We start from the raw sequence: 16427 nt of genomic DNA on the forward strand, positions 1-16427 counted from the left end.
AGCCAAGCAACCCCAGGTCTTAAAGGTACAGCCATCCCCGACAATTGACAATTTGAATACTTGAATAAATATCTCTGCATTCTTATTAAGTACCTACTGTGTGCCAAGCACTATACACCATGTCTAATCCCCATTATAGGCCTACAAAGTTTGTATTATAAATGCAATTGGTGCTGTTCAGATTAAAGTTGGCGCAATCAGTAAACTAAGAGGAGTTAGGTGGTGCATGTTTGTAATCTCAGCATTTAGGAGACTGAGACAGGAGGAGCATAAGTTTGAGGACAGCCTCAGCTACAAAGCGAGATGTTGGCTCAAAAACAAAAAATAAAATTCATACTTTGGGAAGGAAGTATTTGAATCCACGGGTCTTCTGGTTGGAAAGCCAGGCTTAGTTCACTAGGCCCTACAGCCTCTAAGAAAAGTTTAACCTGCCATGAGAGGAACATGAGGTTTGTAAGCGACAGAAATACTGTAATGCCTAAAAGGGAAAAAAATAGAGCTAGAGTCCAGGTACTTCTACTTGAGGTTCTCAGACTTTCAAAGCATTTGTAGGATGGTTCCATGGGATTATGAACTTGGAAGTAAATGTAATCTTTATTTCCAATAATCCTACCTGAAGTGCATTCAATTATGAGTGTGAAACACAAACCACAGGAACATAAGCAGTTCCTGTGACACTGAGTGACTAGAAACCATAGTTTTAAAAAAATACTTTATGATGTTACAAATACTCAGTAGGCCCCTCTCTGCTTGGAAAATACAGTCATTTTTAGACTCACTGTTAACTTCTGCAGTGTAATAGGTTCATAAAGAACCACTTTATAGATACAGGTATGCTGGCCTATCCCTGTAATCCCAGCACTTAGGTGACTAAGGCAAGAGTATCACAAATGCAAGGCTAGCCTGGTCTATATAGTGAGATAAAAGGGAGGAGGAGAAGGAGGGAGGAAGGAGGAAGAGGAGGGAGGAAGAGGAGGAAGAGGAAGGAGAAGAGAAGGAGGAGGAAGGGAGGGAGGGAGGGAGGGAGAGAAAAGGGAAGGAAGGAATAAAAGAAGGAAGAAAGAGAGGGAGAGACAGAAGGAAGGAAGGAAGGAAGGAAAGAAAGAGAGAGAGGGGGGATGGAGGGAAGGAAGGGGCAGATGGGAGGAGGAGAAGGAGTCTTGTTCTTGAGAGATTCCCTCCAGGTCAGCCCCTTCTGAAGGTCACCTAGTGACTTGGGGTCCTCCTGATAGACCCCATTCTTTAAAGTTTCATCTCCTCTTGTATCTTCCCAGTAGGCCTCAAGCTTCAATACATGAACCCTTGGAGTACAAATAACAGCTGTAGCACCTATTCAAGTTTGAGAATCTTTGCTCCACAAGCAGTGCAGAGAATGTGACATGAATGATCTTTCCTTCCCCTTCCCCTTAAATGAACTCTCCACCCATTTGATGTATACTTACAAGGCTATGTGCTAGCTGCTGGGGATACAGCAATGTTCAAGTCATCATCTCTACCCACTCAGAGCGTATTCCCTAATGGAGAGATCAGCACACAGACCACATTAAATGAAATCATACTACTTGTCCATAGCTATTTGGAATCCACAAAAATAGTGACTTCAAGGGGAGCACTGGTGGCTTACACCCATAAGCCTAGCATCTCAGGAGGCTGAAATCTGAGGTTCGCAGTTTGAAGCCAGACAAGCAGAAAAGTCCACGAGACTCTCACCACCAAAATAACTACCTAAAAAAGAGCCAGACATGGACCTGTGGCTCAAGTGGTAGAGCGCTAGCCTTGATCAAAATGGCTCAGAAACAGTGCCCAGGTCCACACACACAAAGCAACTTCACATGGTTCATTCAAAATGAAGTTGAAGACCTTCGGGTTTACACTGACATCTCCCTGGGGTGTGCTTCCGTATGTTGAGACTGGAGAAATGACCAGCCAAGGCCCAAACAATGAACTAGGGGAGGGAAATCCAGATGACAAAAAGGCAGGGGCTGACAGCAGAAGTGAGACAGCCAAACCAAAGGCAGCAGGACTGAGGCTAGCCGGCCTCACTCTGGCTCCTGCCTTTGCTACAGGCTACATACACTGCCTTCACACCAGTTGCAATCAAGAGATGTGGCCTCTAGCCATCAGGTACCAACAGGTTGAAGACCCTAGCAGGTTCCAGCTGGACTCTTAATGTCTCGTCTTCGTTGGGGAACCCTGAACCCACTTTTCCACTAGACCAGTGAGCAGAACCCTAAGGGTCTACTACCCTGTTTAGGACCTACAAAAAAAAAAAAATGCTCTCATGTCCCAAAATTCAAAGGAAACACAAGTTAACGTACTAGGTTAGAGAAAATGCTTTGTATTTTTCTTACCTCATGAAAAGAAATAAAAAAGGCCTGAAGGGCTCTGAAAGTTCTTGAAGTTCTTTCCACATGTTTCCATGGAGGAGAGAAAAAAAACCCACACAAGCAAAAGGAACTTGAACTCACCGAAGTCCTGAGCTGGCCTGAATGAGGAAATGCCCAAGTAGCGAGGTGAGAGATCCGTGCTCTTCGGATCAGCTTGTGTGATATCCTGTGTGCTGAGCCTCAGAGACCCCTTCCTGTGGGGATTTCCAGGGGTTTCTCTCACCCCATTCTTCCCACTCAGTCTCTCCCTTCCTTGGTGCCCTGGGAACCTCTTTCTTCACCAAGAATATTGGAAACCGCCACAGAAGAGGAGAGGAGGAGGCAGGACCAGAGAACAAGAGTTTAAAGCGCAGGTGTGAGAGTGGTGTATCACTAACACAACACAGGGCCGAGCATGGAAGCTGATGCACCGAAAGAATATACATTCTTCTATTTGAAATCCAGTTCCATAAAGAAGTCACTTAGCTGCCTCTACTTTTGTTTTTTTTTTTTTTGTTTTTTTTCAGAGATGCAGGAAGGTGCCAGAGCTTAAAGGATCTTTTCTCTTACTAAATACCACTCTGCCTGAAATTCTGCCATGAGCCATTTCTCTCCTGAGGCAAATATCACTCTCTTCCCAGGGCCTCTATTAATATGCAGAGACTTTGAAAGAATGGCTTAATCAGCTGCCTTTCTCCACTTGCTTGAGCAATATGGAAGATGCTGCCAGCAAATGTCAGCTGCCCTTCCCTCTGCCCTTCTCACCTGCTCTCACCATTGTAAGGTGGCAACATAAGACCATGTCAAGCCTCCTTCGGTTTAGGAAATACTTCTGCTTCCAGGTTTCATGAAGTCTCAGGACCAAAAAGTTTTAGGCCTCTGACCTCTGTGACCCCTTCTTCTCCATTTCTTAAAATGGTAAATCAGGGGGCTGGGGATATGGCCTAGTGGCAAGAGTGCCTGCCTCATATACATGAGGCCCTGGGTTCGATTCCCCAGCACCACATATACAGAAAATGGCCAGAAGTGGCACTGTGGCTCAAGTGGCAGAGTGCTAGCCTTGAGCAAAAAGAAGCCAGGGACAGTGCTCAGGCCCTGAGTCCAAGCCCCAGGCCTGGCCAAAAAAAAAAAAAGAAATGGTAAATCAGGCCCTGCTTTGTCCCCACTCCCATCCCAGTCTTCAACTCACCAACTGCTTCTCACTAGCCCTAGAAGAGTGTGTCAAATGGCCTCAGTATAGAAGATTCACCACCCCTCCTCCCAATGTGCCCTGCCTGAGTCTTTGCTCCACAGTTTGCCTCCTCAACATACCTTCTCTGAGCTTCTCCCATCCACCTCCTCAGCATGCACAGATAATTTATATCCTCACCATCCATCCAATGTAACATCCATGATAAAGTAACAGTCTGCTTGATATAACCCCTCTCTCTCCATGGTTCATCGTGGGTTAAAGATACATCAGAACTATACATTCTTCTCTTATCACAGAAGGGGGCTCAGTCCTTCTTGCTGGTCCTTCAGCCATCTCCATAAACATCTCAGCTGAAAAAAAAATCCGTTCAGCGAGCATTATGCATATGCATTTATGTTGAAAGATGTGTCGCCTGTAGGACTTACACTGCAATCGAATTACCATTGTCATGTTGGGAACTGCCTCCCCCCTTCCCCTCTCTTTGGCTCCCACCATTGCTAGGTGCAGGGTAAGATGATTGCCAGCATCCTTTAAGCTAGGAACCAATGCTGCTTCTAAGAGGTATGCCCTCACAGTGGTGTAAGGATACAACAGCAGGCATGGGTTGGTTATTATGGGAGAGGGTTGGTAGAAGTGGGTTTGGCCTCCTTGGTTTTTCTCCTGGTTTCCTCCCCCACCATGGGTTGTCCTCCACCATTTTAGTGAGAAGGTCCTCAACAGATTCGCTGGAACTCTGAGATATCAATGTGTTGGGATTTTTTTCTTGTTGTTGTTTTCTTTTCAAATAATCCAGTCTAGTGTTCTGATATAGAAGCAGAAAAGATCATGTGTACTGGGCTTCTCACTAGATGTGTATTCTTTTTCTTTGGCAAGTCTCAACATCATGTGACCCTCAGAAGAAGTGGGATTGTAAAAAAAAGAGTAGCCTGTACCTGACTGTTGTATTTTCAAAGTGGCTCACCTGGTAGCTTGATTTGCCTAGCAAGTACAGGAGACCCTGAGCTCACACCCCACTACTGAAAAACACGAGGAAACAAAAGCATTTTCTTGAGGTCCAATAGGAAGGCTTTGAGAGAAGAAGAGTGTAGAGTTTAACTGGTAAAGAAAAAAACAACTGGAAAGAAAATGAGGGAAGAGGCAACTCCTACGTCACGGCCACCTGACTCAACATGAAAATGACCAGATCACAGATGGAGGAGATGGGAATTGGGTGGGGAATCTCAGAAATGACAAGACCATAGCTAGGTCACTTGAGGGAGGGAGGGAAGAAAGGGGAGAGAAACCGGAGGGAAGCAAGGAGGTTGGAGCTGCTGGCCAGTATCTGGAGGACTCCAGGCAGGACCTGAAGATCATGCGATAGTACTCAAGAAAGCATTCTGAGAAGCTGGCAGAAGCTACCTGAACTCTGCCTATGCAGGGCCTGCCTGTCTATTGAAAATGTAGGAGAAAGTCGCCTGCTTGTGACTTGACATTAATCCAAGCCCCACCAAACTGTACTTGCCAACATCTTTCCAATGCCCTGGGACACCTGTAAATTTCCCTGATACCAAGGATAAGATGGGAGAGAAAAAAAAACAACTCTGGAAATTAGCCCTGCTTGTTTCCTTCCTTCTTTTTTTCTTCCTTCCCTGACTTCCTTCCTTCTCTTCTTTCTTTCTTTCCCTTCCTTCCTTCCTTCTCTTTCTTCCTTATCTTCTTCATTTCCTTCAATTCCTTCCCTCCCTTTCTTCCTTCCTTTTCTTCTTTTCTTCCTTCCTTCTCTTTACTCCAACTTTCCTTCCTCCTTTTCTTCCTTCTTTCTTTCCCTTATTTTCTTTTTTCCTTCCTTCTTTCCATCCATTTTTCCTTTCTTCAAGGTGTAAGGAAAGGAGTCCACTACCCTGCCTGAAAGAGAGAGGAACCATACTAAGGCTAGGAAGTCTGAGGAGACATTACGTGGCTTCTTTGAGATTGGGAAGAGCATTTGGGCATTCCTGAGAAAGGAGACTACCACACAGGATGGGGAAAGCTGAGGGGTTGCACCTAGGAAGAACTGGGGACCACGGGCTGGGGGAGTCCCCACCAAGGCCCCTCGCTGGGTTGGGAGATGGGAGGTGAGAGCTTCCCTTCAAACATGGGGCTTGCTGACCACACCGAAGGATTTTCCCCATTGTGGGCTCAAGTGCCAAAAAACGTGCCTTAGATCTTGCTGAATGACCTAATTCCAAGAGGTTCCTTATGTTCCCTCCCCAAAAGACATAACTAAGAATCCATTTCCTGCCAGCTCTGGCAGGTGGAGAACAAAGCCAGATTTATTTGCTTTAGAAAAAAATAAAGAAAACGTGGTGCCGTTCACACCCAAAAGGTCTCGGAACAAATCCACACAGGTTCCAGCTGGTATGAGGGATTTCAGCCCAGTCTCTCCAAAAGCCATGGGGTTCCAGGGCCTTGGGTCTGCTAGGGAACGACTCCTTTTCCCCTTTAAACACATCACTCTGGCTGGCGCTGATGAGCAGACACCACCACCAGCAAAGGTGCCATCATTAACTTGAGTGTGTTTGGGAGACACTCACAAATAATTTATACATCTCCATCACCTCACGTCCCCCCCCCCCCAACAAGCCTTGCCCATTCTGTGACTATGACTCACGTCAGCTACTGCAGTGGGGTAACTCTGAGGGAGTAGTCAAGCTCACAACACACCACAGTTTAGCCAGCACGTTAAAAAATAAAAGTTTAAAAAAAACAGCTAATTATAAGTGAAACACTCCCTGTCACGTACAAGCCAGCTGACTTCATGCTGGGGCAGCAGAAATGTGATAAAACTCCCAAGTTGGTCCTTATATATTTTAAAGTCATGATCTCATAGCCCGGCACCTCAGCCAGTGGCCCTGAGCCAGTCTTTGAAATATGACCTAAAACAGGGGCTGGTGACGGAGTGGCCATCTCTGGCAGAGATCGTCAGAAGTCAGTTTTCCTGTGAGGTGTCATCCTTCTCAGGCGGCCATGACGAGACCAGTGGACAGTACTACGGTAGCACCATACTTTCTCAGACCTCCAGCAGCCTGTTCTATCTGACCCAGCCACTTGGCTTTCGGCCACTCTTGCTCCTGTACTGTTATCCAACCCCCCTCAATCAGCAACATGTCTGCTCAGAGGCATGATAGCTTAGTGGCTGAGAATGCATTTGGATTAAGAAATGATATGGGTTTGAATTCCACGGTTCTCCATGACTAGCTGTATAAACATGGGTGAGTAATTGAATCGGAGCCTCATCTTCTCATTTGCAAAGAGGAGGAAATGACACAAACCTCGTATGAGGCTTGACACATGTACCCACGCGCTGTAGCTCACATCCTGCTAGCTCCACCCAACTGTCTTCATGTTTCCAGGGGACTGCAGTGCTCTGTCTGGTTCAGTGGTAGAGGCTGTGGATCATGTTGGGTGGTTCTAAGCTTGGAGATGGTAGCTGTGGAAACCATTTTGGTGATTCTCAGCTATCTGTGCATGATCATGACCAGGTGTTTCTTGATAGTGTCAGAAAGAGGAGAGGGTCCTTGCATCCCCTGAGACTCTCAGGCTAGAAAATGTTTCCCTGAAGAACCAATGCAGAGAGATCATCCACCCAGCTTCCCACACTCTCCCACTTCAGTCTGACTTGAGTGATAAGAGCTTGCCCTTGCTGGGTGTGGTGGTATATGTCTGGGATACCAAGTACTCTGGAGGTATATGTAGGAGGCCATCCCAGGCAAAAGCCTGAGACCCTGTCAGCAAAATAACCTAAAAGCAAAAAGACTTCTTGGAATGTATAACCCAACCAACAACCCTGAGCTCAATTCCCAGCACCTTCAACAAAAAAAATAGAATTCACAGGTACCTGGCATAGAAGACTAGCCATGCCTAGACTTGTAGCCAGGAACTCAGAATCACAGTCCTGCCACTTTGGTAAGAACTTCAGGAAGAAGATCACCCTCTCGGTGCCCCATTTGCTTTATCTGTCTACAAGCTTATCAGAATTTATCTTCCATGGTCCATGAGAAGATCAAATGTGAATAATAATAATAATAATAAAAGGAAAGAAAGAAAAGAAAGCACATTAGGTAATACCAAGTAAGAGAACCAAACTGACCAGTAGCAAACACATCAACAGGTGCCTCAGGCATCTCAATTTAAATCAGCAATTATTTGTGCCAAGCAATAAACCAGCTCTGGCCCTGAGAACCTGTTATACAGGATGAGAGACTTATCCCAGGTGCCACTGGAGAATTCCCAAGCCACAATACAAAATGGTGGGATTGAACTAGACAGAAACCATACTCCCAATCCTTCATGGGAACCACCAACCCCTTTCAGTCCCTGGCCGTAACCTTTCATGCTGCTATGCTCCCCCTATTGCTGGGTCACCTGGGATGCTGCAGGTCCATGAGCTAGCACTTCCCTGATATCTCACAAGTGTCCCTTGCCTTAAGACTGTCATCTTTGCTGAAGTCTCAGGGAATTTTTAAATCTTTGAGGCAACATCATTCAGGATACATGGCATTCCACCCCCTCCCTGACTTCCCTTCCATATTGCCCCCAGTAAAAAACAAAAACAAAAACCAGTCATCCTCTTGGGTCACGCTGTGTTCTAACAGACCCCATGCTATTGGCTGTCTGCCTCTGAAAGGAACTTAACATGGAGTGCACTCAACCATGTGGGTTTCATCTCGATGAAAATCCTCATGCCACAGGCTAAGAAAATCAGACTTTACAGAAGGATAGGAATCTCCAGCATAGCAAGACAACTGTATCACACAGACAACTTAAGACTAGAGTATGAAGGATGCAGGTGAGTGTGAGCTCCTGGCTGGTTGTGACCTCGGAGCCTACATCTAAACCAGGTCTATAACAGCAAGGCCACCCAGAAAACAGGAACCGCATGAATGGAACCAAGGTAGAGAGAGACAGGATATGTCCAGGAGCAAAAAAAAAAGGGGGGGGGGGGGCTGCAGAACTGAGGAGAGAAGGTATGCAATGGAATGAGCTGTATAGAAGAGTGCTCCAAACTACTATTCTATTAAGGAGCCAACTACTATTCTATTAAGGAGCTGGATAAGGAAGAGAAGCCTGAGCCACACACACCAGTGAGGAAGTGACACCAACCACCAGAAACACAGAGAGGGGACTGGCACCAGCAACAGGGCATAGACAACAGGCATGAGAGTTGGAGAAAATAAGCCAGAGCATGTGGGAGAGTCAGCTTCTGAGTTGTGTGGGACAAGAAGGGAAAAAAAAAATGAAAGCAAAGCTGGATTTCAACTCCTGGCAAGGAGAGAAATGGGGACCTCAGAAGGTTATCAGTTTCCAAAGAGAAATGATGAATCTGGCCTGTGATCTTTAGGCTGGAGAAAACCCTTCTCCTGCCATCTGCCTCTGCTGTCTGTCAAAGAGCTATACTTGGGGCATGAATTAAGTCCAAAACCACCGGCCAGCACTTGCTCTGCCCCGGGCCTTGTGTTCCTTTCCATCTTCTGAGGTTGATCACACCTCTGCACATGATTGCATCCCTCTCCTGATATGGAAAACAGAGCGCTCTGCTCTGTCATCCTCACACTCTGTGACTGGGCATGCCAGTCTTGGGCAGAAGGGAATTGAGACTACAAAGGTCTTTCATGTTAGCAAGCAACAGGAAGCACCTCTGTGTCGGGATCTGAACGATCCCCTTCTCCCCGATCTCCTGGGGAGAATGGTGAACCCCAAAATCTATGAAAGAGCACTCGGCCTTGCCTTCCGCCGACAGAAGGCCAAAGGCGTACTCTCATTGACTTGCGCTAAGTTGAGGAAAGGTTGCTGAAGCCTCCCCTCCCCCCAGTCCCCTCACATGTTACCGGGGGCGGAAAGAAGGCCTCAGGGACACGCTGCGGTGGTGGGATGCGTCTCAAAAACTTTAATAGGGAAAGGCATTTATATAGAGGCAATGGCGGGAAAGAAAGGGGGCTGGCCAAAGGGCCAGTCATAGGCTAAGGACCATGTCCATCAAGTGATATCACAAAACTTCCTTTGTGGGCGGGACAACCCCATCATGGTGGCATGCACGTGTTCCTCCCAGGGGCGGAGGCTTTCTTTTCTGGTTGAGGCCAGAAGGTGGGAGGAACTTCCTCCCACACTACCCCAGAGCTGGCGGGGAAGGGCAGTGTCTTGGGGGCTCTGTGCCCTTCCCCATTCATGGCCGAAACTGAATCCCCAACACCTCTGCTCCACTGCCAAGTCAAGCCATGGGCAAAAGGATTGAGATCTACTGTTGGCCCCAACTTGAGAAGCTCAAGTTTAAGCATTGTCTAGAAATAACAAGTGTATCAGCCTCTTGTGATAGATAAGGCACTGAACACTGAACCTGGCTTCTTGGAGGAAGCAAAGAGGTATCACCCAGGTCTCTTCCTTCATGGCAGATGGCACTCCAGCAAAACAAACAAAAGCCATGAGTCCATGGGGCTCTCCTTTCATTTTTATCACAGCCTCTGCCTCCAGCTAGATCTGTCCTAGTTGACCGTTTACATGTCTTTTGTATATCTAGATCTAATGTGTGTCTATTGTATATCCATGTCCATTGTGGGTCAGTTGTGTGTCCATGTCTATTTCATGCATATTGTGTGTCCATGTCCGTTGCTCATGTCTTATGTCTCTTGTGTTGGTTGTTGGCAATGACCCACAACCAGCTATTCGTAAACCTCTAATGTCTAGAGCTATGCCTGGTCCCAGCAAATACTCAGTCAATGTGTGTTGGTCTAAATGGGATACCTGACAACAGGACATACAGATTTTTCCCATACCACCCAGACTTGCAGACCTGTGGTCCTCCGTCTCACCCCATTCATTGCTTCATCCCTGCATGCATTCAACAATTAAAGCAGAGTCAGCCACATCATTCAACCTCCAGAGTTGGCAAAACTGTGTTTACACAGTAGCTCTACCACATCCCAGCTGTGTGTCCTTGGACAAATTACACAGAAGTAACAGTAAAAACTATCTCCAGTGAGTCCTAAAGACAGAATGAGATAGAAACAGATAAGTTTGTCCTTGTTGTAAACATTTCTATTATGATCATCATTCATTTCAGAACCAAGTGGAAGGTAGAAGGTGGTATTCCTAAAGCATGGAACCCAACAGGCTCCAGATGCAAGGCTCCCTTCCCAGAAGCCACTCTGTTTGTCCAAGAAGGATGCTGTATTTCGGCCTCCATCTGCCACAATCGCTGTTTTACTTTCCAATCACTTCAGAATTTTGACGGGGAGAAAAAAAGAAAGCAAGTGCTGTTTATTGGGTGCTGCCTTGAATCCGGAATTATAAATAATCCTCTACATGTGTGTTGCTGAGATTTGGTTCATTGGTTCAGTGGAACAGTTCAAAGGGAGAATTGATTTCAAATCCAAACCCTATTGCACTATTCCCGCCCCCCTCTTCCCTGGAATCCCACCGGCATCCCCATCAACATTCCAGACACTTGATGATCCTGTGATTTCTAGCAGAAATTTACAGTTTCATTATAGAAACGATGAACACAGGGCTCCTTGCCCACTTATTCCTCTTAACCCATTTTCTCCCCCCTGGAGCCAAGGTTAGCAGTGTTCATTACCGGCTGCTTGCTTTTTGTTTAGATCATCCCTCCTTGCTGAATTCCAGATCTTTATCCAGGCCCCCGTGCAGGACAGGACTTCTTTTATGTGGTTTTTTTTTTTTTCCTTTATGAGCTTCTTGGGCCCAGCTACCTTTGGTAAACTAAAAGTATCTTTGGCTCCCTGGTGATCAGGGAGCAGGTTTCGTTTGTGTAGGCAGACTCTTGTTTGGAAATGGTGATTGCATGAAGCAGAGAGATGCTGAGATTAGGAGCCAGGGCATTCCAGTTCAATAAATCAATCCCCTTTTAATTGTGTCCCTGTCAGCCTGCATTCTTCCCCAGACAGGAGGGCAGGGAGCTTGTTAGCAAAGTGATTCCTCTCTCTCCTTTGTGTGCTGAGCTGATTGTCAATTAGATAAAGCAACAGCCAGGGCAGCTGGATGAGGCTCCCTGGTCTGTGTCAGTCACAAGAAAGAAGCTAAATGGGTCATAAATACACTGGGGTCCAATTTGGAGACATTTCCACCTGAGTATTCATCTCTGGATCCACAACCAAATTCTGGCCCTGTTTGGTGAAACTAATTGGCACCTTTTGCACATTTACAATGGCTTTAAGTTAAGATCACTCAATCCTTGGCCACAGTTTACCAGTAGGCTCTAGAAGTTGTTAGACAATAAAGCTTCTGTCTTCCACTGGGCATCTAAATGTTGCCTTCTCCAAGATGTCCCCACTTGTCTTACTCTTTTGACAGAATGCGTGCAGGCTGACACCCACAGAGTGCATGGAAAGCTCAGCCATGCTACTAGCCATTGCTCAACATCTCTGGACACTGAAGAGCCTTGGGTTTGGAATGGAATGGCCTGGAGCTCCTCATCTACTTCTCAGGTGTTCACAAGCATGGGTGGCTCTGGAATCTGCTGGAAAAGTAGATTCTGACTCAAGCTTCTTGAGGAACAAACATTCTAGTAAGCTAAATTTCTAGCAGGTTCCCAAGTGATAACTAACACAACTCCACCATGGATCAGACTCAGAGCCCTAAGGACCTAGAACTAACTTCTACTTTCACCTGTATCACGTTCAGTCTCCTTCCCATTGCCTGGGTGCTTCATCACATCTGTGAGACATGGGTATGTTATTGAAATCTTACCTGGATCCCTCCTTGGTGTCTCATGAGACAATGCATGGTAAGCGCTTACAACAGTACCTGGCACCGAGTACGCATCTAATGAAGAGTACCCTTTATCAGCATCAGCACTAGTATCAACAACATCAGGGATAGGCAATGACAGCCCACAGCCAGATCTGTCCTGACACTTGTTCTAGACACAGGTGTTATCAGATCCCAGCCACACCTGTTCATTTCCATATTATCTGTGGACTGCTTTTGCACAATGGCTGAATTGAAACTTAGCAACAGAGATCCCAGGGAGCCCAAATCCCACCATCAGTGCTTGGGCCCTGGTGATAATAAAGTTTCTTTCCTGAACTATCTCAGCAGCTAATACTTACTGAATAAATCTTGTGACAGCAACAGGCCCAGCCACCTGTCCCTTGTTTTTAAAATGGGCATTCTGACACCCGTTTCCCAGTGCTGTGGTGTGGACTTCAGTGAGCTGGTGTACGCTAAATTCTTAGAACAATGACTGGAGTGAATCAAGTGTTCCGTAAATGGTATACTTTTATCACATCTATATGCATTCTCATTCCAGCTTTACAGCCACAAGAGCAGATTATTAGTGCTCTTTTATGCATGTAGAAATGGTAATGGTCGGGGCTGGGAACATGGCCTAGTGGCAACAGTGCTTGGCTCATATACATGAAGCCCTGGGTTCGATTCCTCAGCACCTCATATATAGAAAAGGCCAGAAGTGGCGCTGTGGCTCAAGTGGCAGAGTGCTAGCCTTGAGCAAAAAGAAGCCAGGGACAGTGCTCAGGCCCTGAGTTCAAGCCCCAGGACTGGCAAAAAAAAAAGAAAGAAAAAGAAATGTTAGTGGTCATGATCTTGCTCTTCTTAATCTAAACCCATCCTATGTAGTCAGATGACAAATACCTCTTCATTATCCTCTCTCTTGTTTCCTCTGACAGTCTTGCTCAGAAGGGCTTAGCTCTATCTCTCCCCAACACACCATGTGATTGGGGAAAAAAAACATTGTTATGTGCATATGATCATATAAAATGATGTTTATCAAAATAAAATCCAAGAAATAGAAACAAGCAGTTTTATGCTATTTTGCTTTTTTTCTCCTTTGTCACTGTTTTTGTTTGTTTGTTTCCTATATAAGTTTATCTGTTTTGGGAAGGGTTAGAGGGAGCACAGAAATGATGGGACAGAGGGTAAACAAATGCAGCAGTGATACTCACTAGACACTATCAAAAATGAACTATAGGACTTGTGGGGCAGAGGGGTTGGGAGGGAGAAAATGAGGGAAGCAGTGACACTGTTCAAAAAGAAATACACTCACTACCTGACGTATGTAACTGGAACCGCTCTGCAGATTACCTTTACAGTAACAATTTTTTTAAAACCATCACTGAGAGCTCACGCTGGGTATGGGTATCATGTGGAATGCATGCCCACCGCAGTTCACAGGCTGTGAGGTAGGTGAAGATTTTTCTGTGCATACATACAGGTAAGGAAAGGGAAGCTTCGAAAGGCATTGTCACACACTGCTGCTAAGAGACAGAACCAGGATTTGAACCTGGGACTGTCTCACTCCAGGCCCTCAACACAACTCCTTAATCCTACTGCAAATATCAGAGTTGGTGGGTTTACAGTAAACATCTCCAATATGCTTACAGATGGCAGATACAATTCTAATACTGACCAAGAAACATATATCCACAGAAGTCGGTAAATCGGTAAAAACTTCCCCAGACCTTTGGTTTGTGACAACTATCAGATAGTTGTCGTGGGCTCTAATCCCCAGAGAATAAACCAGAACCCAAAGGCAAAGAATTATCACCACCATTTAAGAGGTGGAGGGGACCTAGGCGACAAGCCTGAATTTTGGGTTCTGAGCCTCAGTGATGAACCTACAGTACCTTCACCTAAAGCCCACGGGCTAAGCTTGGATTATGTGAGCACACAGTGAATGGCAGCTGTGTAAGTTATATATATAAGATAGGATAAAGAAAACATTGGAAAGAAATTAGACCAAGGTTCAAATCCCAGCTCCTGCCATCGTGGGTGTGTTAGTTACCTTTCTCATCACTGTGATGGGAAGCCTGACTTAGACAACTTTTTTTTTTTTTTTTTTGCCAGTCCTGGCATTTGGACTCAGGGCCTGTGCACTGTCCCTGGCTTCTTTTTGCCTAAGGCTAGCACTCTGCCACATGAGCCCCAAAGCCACTTCTGGCCTTTTCTATATATGTGGTGCTGAGGAATTGAACCCAGGGATTCATGTATATGAGGCAAGCAGTCTTGCCACTAGGCCATATTCCCTGCCCTGACTTAAACAACTTAAAGGAAAAAGACTTATGTTGTCTCCCTGATTCATAATGGGGCAGAGCAGTTCACATCATGGTAGACAGGAAATAGAGAAGGAGAATGACAGGAAGAGACAAAGGCAAACTAGAGACCCCAATGATAAGCTCCGCCTTCCCAGTGCCCTACTTCCTCCAAAAGAAAAGAAAATTCTACCACCTCCCAATGATACATTCAGATTTTAAGTTCATGAAAGGATTAACCCATTCATTAGATAAGAGCCCTCATGACCTAATTGTTTCTGGAAATACCCTCACAAACACGCCCAGAGGTATGCTTTACTAATTTCCTAGGTGTTTCTCAATTCAATCAACTTGACAATCAAGATCAATCATGTTCCTTAAGTTCCTGTCTTGAGACCTTGGTTCCTGTCCAGTACAAGGGGGTTTGCAACAGTGCAGACTACATACAACCTTTGCAAAGAATGACATCTACTTTCCCTGATAGAAATCTGATTGGGGACACGTGCAATAAGCCCTTCTCATCTTAAATCAGGCCTTGAAATGTTTAAAATTCTTCCTTTAAGGTCAACTTTATGTCAGGAGAAAGTAGGTTCCTCTAAGAGTATGTTCTTGCATGTGTCTTCCATATCTGAATCACCTTTCTCCATTGACTTACCTTTACATTCAGGCATATTCTACTTTCACTGATGATTGGCTGTTATTAGTCAGCAAGTCTTTCTTGAACACTTACTATCTTGCTGGGTACTAGTTTCAGTGCAGAGAATACCAAACCCAACAGGGCAGACAGCAGACTACTCCTATGGAGCTGCTGTTCTGGTAGAGAGAGACAGGCAATATACATGCAGGTGGGCAAACCACGCAGCAAACCACTGTGGTTAGAACTCTGAAGCAAATAATACAGGACAGCAGGAATGCAAATGGGAATAGGAAAGGAGTGAGCTTCTGATTGGCCATGGGGACCCTGGGTAGTGGGAAGAATCATGGCAGACAAAGACCAGAAGAGCATCACAGGCAAGCCAAGTAGAGGAATATGAAGAAGCTGGTGTCTTCCAGAGACATACAGATGTCTGGTGCAGCCAGGACTGCAATGGGCAGTGGTGGAGGAAATGCTGTGGCAAGGGCCATGGAGTGGGAGGCTGGAGTTTGGTTGCATCACAGAAGACCACGGGAGCTATGGGAAGGAGTGTAGATTTCTTTCCAAGCAGAATGAGAGGCCATTAGAGGGTGGAGAGCAGGGAAGGGGGATGTGTTCTACTATTGCATTCAGAATGATGGTTGGGCTGCATGAAGAGAATTGCCTGGAAGAAACCCAGGGCAAGCAGTGCACCGGGTTAGGAAACTGGTATAGGTGAGAGGAACTGGAGGTGTAGATGAGGCAGGAGCAGTGGGAATGCAGAAAAGCAGACAGATTCTGGGTTGGACTTTCACATTGAGCTGACCTGCCTGGTTAGCTGCTATTAAAAAGAGAAAGGGAATCTTTCACGGTCAACCAATCCTAATGTTTGCATCATGCTGCCATTTGATCAAGATTTTGATCTGGTCCATGACAGGGTCTGTTAACTCTGGTCTCCATTTAAGTGAAAAGGCTTAAGGGGAAAAAATTAGCTTTTCAATGTGAGAGTGATCAAACAGGAGAAGGGCCCCTGGAGATATTTATAGATCCCAGTGTACCCCCAAATGTCTAGGTTCCACTAGAGAGATAAATATCAAGTCCCCTGGTTTTGTCTTTATCCTGAGAAACCTGTCCTACCTTCAGGCAGCAAGCCATAAAAAGAGCAGGGGAGGGGAACCAAGAGAGACCTGTATTTTCACCTGGGAAGCTCTCACCTGGCAGCTGCCCAATCGATC

The sequence above is a fragment of the Perognathus longimembris genome, chromosome 1 (genome assembly GCF_023159225.1).
Source record: "Perognathus longimembris pacificus isolate PPM17 chromosome 1, ASM2315922v1, whole genome shotgun sequence".
Classification (NCBI taxonomy): domain Eukaryota; kingdom Metazoa; phylum Chordata; class Mammalia; order Rodentia; family Heteromyidae; genus Perognathus; species Perognathus longimembris.